Below are 5,109 nucleotides of genomic sequence, written 5' to 3' on the forward strand. Positions count from 1 at the left end.
TCTTGTGCTGATTATTACTACTACTGTTAAACATCCTTAGTGAGAGGGAAAGTAATTCCTGGAAGTATATTAATGAAATACTCTTACTATGAAAGTATTTACTTGTGAGGTCGTGAAATAAGCCTGGCAGGAACGATGGGTATCTTCTTAATGTTATTGTTATTTATAATACTAAAATATATATTTTTTTTTTATTTGAAGAAGGTAAGAAATCTTCCTTGCTTTCTATTTTTCTTCTTCTTTGGTAGTACTTTAAAGAAAATGGTTCGATCTAGCAAATTTGAAAGCACCCTCATAGTAAACCTATAAGGGTTATAGACATACCCATAACCAAATAAAAGTCTGTAAAATGAAACATTGCTGATGAAATTTGCCCACTAAACACTAGTTTTGAAGGATTAGGAAGAAAAAATCTGATATGGAAAAAAAGTGAGTCTTTCCCAAGTCAACTCCAAACTGTTTGATAATGGATTTCTCACAAACAGAACTCTGTTCTTTTTCTTTCTTGTCATTTTGTTTTAAGATTTAGTGCAGCCTAGAATGTACATGATGCCCCTGCAACATTTCTCAGAATCTACTGTACAATGTGGGAATCACAGTCTTAGCTGTGCAGCTTATTTGCAATAATACAATGCAAAAGAAAATTATTTCTATTTAAAAATTATTTTCTCTTTGACTTTTCCCAAATTATCTTTAAGGAAAAGAAAAGCACTCATAAATATATAAACACCATGCTCGAGTACCAATAGTGAAACTTACAACTGAAATATTTTTGCCCATAAAAATTATGTTGTGTGTAATACATAAAGGAGTAAGATATTTAGTTATTTGATGTATTTCAGTCTAGATAATCAGCAACACCAGTAAAATGTAAAATGTCTGCAGTGCGCCTTAAATCAAATCCTGTAAGCTCCCTGTCTTCTTCAAACTGTTTGGTTAGGTCATAATCTCTTAATGACAGGAGAAAAGAGCAAACCCCTGAAAGCAGGGCACTGCATTGAATGAAACACTGTTACTTTATTCAGGTGGATGGCATACAAGTTTCTGTCTCATCAAAAAGCAAATTATTAGACATAGATTTTACTAGGAAATACTTGTACTTATAGGCTACGAATTGAGGCTTTCTGCTTATGGTATTGCTCAACAGTACTTCTAGCCTTCTGTCAGAATCTATCAGTGTACCACGAAAAGGTGGTGTTGTAAGATGTACTGTAGCTCCATCATCTGGAAACATTCCACTTTGGGGTGACAGAATTGAGTAAATTTCACAGCGTTGATTATTGTTAGTGTTGTACCAAGAAGAAATGTTTCAGGTGTGCTAAAAACAAGGACTTCAAAATAAATCTGGGAACCAAGTAATAATTAAGGGAAGTAAATCTTGATGGTACCAAGTACATGAAGATTAGGGAACATGGATAGGTACCATGATATTATTCAGTTATTAGTTGGAAAAGACCTCTAAGATCATCCAGTCCAACCACCACGCTCACTAACCATGTCCATGTGTGCATTCAGCAGTGTTTAAGATAAAAATCGAATGAGCAAAGCTGAGGGGATCAGCAAGGGTTGGCAACAAAAGAAAGCTGAGGAAGAATACAAGACTCATCAAGAGAAGCTTCATGATGACAACGAGTGGACTGTTGTCAAGAAACAGGCCACAAAGGGGACTCAAAGGGGACACAAAGGGCTCAGACCCGCTCGCAACACGGCGGATGTTGGTTCAGGGTGGCTGCCTACAACATGGCGGACGTTGGATCAGGGTGGCTGCCCACAACATGGTGGCCGCGGGGAGGGCGGCTTGCTCTGCGGGCACCGCGGACAGGTAGGGCAGGTTCAGGGCCGCCATGGCGCCGCAGCTCCGATAGGGGGCGCACTCCGCCACATCCATGGTGAAGTGTGAGGTTCGGAGCGGGGCGCGAAATGGCGTCCGCTGTGTGGAGGCTGAGGGCTTGCGGCAGCCGGCAGACTGGGAGGAGGCACGGGGAAGTGACGTGTGGCTTGGTGCCGGTAAGGTCTTTGTGACCTGTGGGAGGGCAGCTGTGGGAGCGCGCTATTCACGTGTTGAATCCTCGAAACACCGACTCTTGGGATTTCTTTGTGGTGGCAAAATTAGCCACTATTACGTTGTTTGCACAGCTGGGGATAAATAGCTGTTCAGTCTTTGAAAGCTCTGTGTTGCTCTATTAAATTGAGCCATGGCATCAGCTGTGGAGAGGATGTATGCCATGTTGTTGTTCTCCACAAAGAAGAATGCAACAGTTTGCAATGTGTTGATGGCTGAAATAGCAGAAATGGGGCTTCCTTGGTTAGTGCCAGTGTGTCACGTACAGTAATGGAAGATGAGCACTGATTTTGTAAGGAATTAGGTCTGTTGAGTTGGGTTTTTTTGGAAGTTTTTTTTTTTTTTCCTCTCCTGACTGAATAATGAGAATAAATCACCGTTACTTCTAGGGAATCGTACTTCCTAGGTAACTTTGGTTTTACAAAAAATCAAACAAATCATTCATACAGTTTGTCACAGGTCTGCCTAGCAGCATCTGCAGCCTTTTCTGGGCACTCCAGAAGCATCCATGAAGAAGCCTGATGAATCCCTTCCAACAATTTCTATTTAACAAATACAACAAAGTAATAATTTCTGATATAGACCTGCAGTATTCATTGATCGTACTCATTATAATCATTATTGATGCAACATATGTAAAAAATGGAGCACTCTGCACATAAAGCTGTTATGAAGCATGGATGGTATGCTGCACTGTTGTATCATAAATGAATCAGGACATTCATGCCACATCATAATGTCAGTTCTAATGTTTCTAACTCTGCGTTTATAGATTGGTTGTAAATGTGGATGTGTACTGTTGAATGCTGCTGGTAGATAGTGTTTAGCATGATATTGTTTTAATTAATAAATTGCAGTGGAATACATCTGTGGTAGCAACTCCTCACCTGGAAGTTTACACAGCATGGGAAGATGTAGTTCATGAGTTGTGTTGGACTTGTGAATTGGCAGCAAAGCCTGCAGAGCTCTGCAAGGTGAGTAGTTTGGAGGCTGTAGAAGGCTGGAATGAAGGCGAAGATTGCTGCTGTAATCTTTTGTGTAACTTCAGAATTAAACCATTAATCTATACCGCAGAAAATTCAGGAATATCCTGTCAGGCAGTAGCAGGGGTGCACAGAGCTTTGCACCCTGGGCTGGATGTTCTTTCCTGGGCCTTTCAAATGAGCGTTTTCATGCATGCAAAGTTTACATATACCTTTGTTGTGTCAGAGACACAGTGTACTAACAATGTAAACAAAGTAAGGTTTGTAGGAGCAGGTGCTGTCCTTTGTTAGAATAGTTTGTGTTGTGTGAAAAACAGAACCTTTCTGGCGTGTATCTCTTTCCTCACATGGCCTTCAGAAGTACACTCCTCTGTTTCCCAGCTGTAACTTAGTTTTGTAGGAGGTATTTCTCCCTAAAATCCTCAGTTTGTTCAAGTGGAGACATGATATTGCAGAACTCTCAGAGACTTCCCACGGAACTGTTGCCAGACTTGATGTCATAGGAAAGTAAGTAGCACAGGTAGATTTAGGCCAGAAGAAATTATCTATCCTGTTTTATTCCATATTCTTTGTACTCATTCTGAAACATGCCACTGATATTTAAGTAAAACTGATTTTTCTTGCTTCAGCTAAGTCAAAATACCAAAAAGGAAGAAACATGTCGTATTTGGAAGAAGACACATTGCGAAAGCGGTATTGCTTGAACGAATGAAATAATTTTTTAATAGTTAATGAACAGCTACTGTTGTAGCCTGGAACCAGCTATGCTGCAGGTGAAAGCAAGACATGCAGAGGCATGTTAGCATTCTGTGGTATTAAACATCAACAGATAATTATATATGCTTATATGTTCTCTAATTGGAGTGCTCAGGGGGTATTTTATTAATTGAGATTTTGTTTTAATTAAAGTTAAGGAAGGATACTTGGGAGGTAACAAACATATATTAAAGCAAAAGTCTTTAGTGTTTTGTAGATCAAGAGTTATTTTGTACTACAGTTGCACCTGAGGATGCCTATAGCTATGTAGGCATTCTGTGCATTAACTCTATTGTTAGTGTAATTTCTTCAGTAAGTTGTGCTCCACCATCAGTTTTTCATTGTTAAAAGAGTAGTATACAGCAGAGAGGGAAATTTGGTTTTGGTTGTTTCTCTCCTCTCCCCTCTTTTCATACTGGGCTCTCTCTTCCAATATAATTAAGAGCCTAGAACTGTACAAAACATGTCTACACCCTAGAGTACAAACAGCATTTCTTTTGCACAATGTGTTTTAACGCATAGGAAAAAATAATGCAGATTGAAAACTTCAGCATGAACTTTGAATAGTTCATTCACCCGGTCTTCCCCAAATGTACACGTAAATAAATTGATGGTATCTCCAGTTTTTATCCCTCATGGATATGTGCACCCTAATTAACCTTCTGTGACATGCAGGATTTATGTTTTTCAGACAGTGAGATATGGATTCTAAATGTAATTTGTACCTCTTATAGATACATTTTAGGTGAAAGTTGCATACTGACCTTATATGTATGACACAAAGAGTTCTTTACCTACTGATTTGAAGGTTATGTGACAAATCTGGTAAATACTTGCATGCATTAACAATAATAAAGTACTGTCAGAAATTACTTGCAGTTTGTAACAGTGTATCTAAAAATAGACAATAAAGCCATTTGTAAGTTGTTACAGTTTGCATTGATTAAAGGGATACTTTTGCTGTCTCACAGGCCAGCTAAACCTGCATATGGGTCCAGGCAATCACATGCACAGATGCAGGTTGGGCAGAGAATGGCTTCATAGCAGCCTCGAGGAGAAGGATTTGGGAGTGTTGATTGATGAGAGATACAGCATGAGCTGGCAGTGTGCACTTGCAGCCCAGAAAAGCCAACCATATCCTGAGTTGCATCGAGGAAAGTGTGACAGCAGGTCTAGGGAGGTGATTCTGCCCCTCTACTCTGCTCTCGAGACCCCACCTGGAGTATAGCATCCAGTTCTGGAGCCCTCACACAAAAGGACATGGGACTGTTAGAGCAGGTCCTGAGGAGGGCCATGAAGGTGATCAGA

The sequence above is a fragment of the Meleagris gallopavo genome, chromosome 3 (genome assembly GCF_000146605.3).
Source record: "Meleagris gallopavo isolate NT-WF06-2002-E0010 breed Aviagen turkey brand Nicholas breeding stock chromosome 3, Turkey_5.1, whole genome shotgun sequence".
In the NCBI taxonomy this organism is placed as follows: domain Eukaryota; kingdom Metazoa; phylum Chordata; class Aves; order Galliformes; family Phasianidae; genus Meleagris; species Meleagris gallopavo.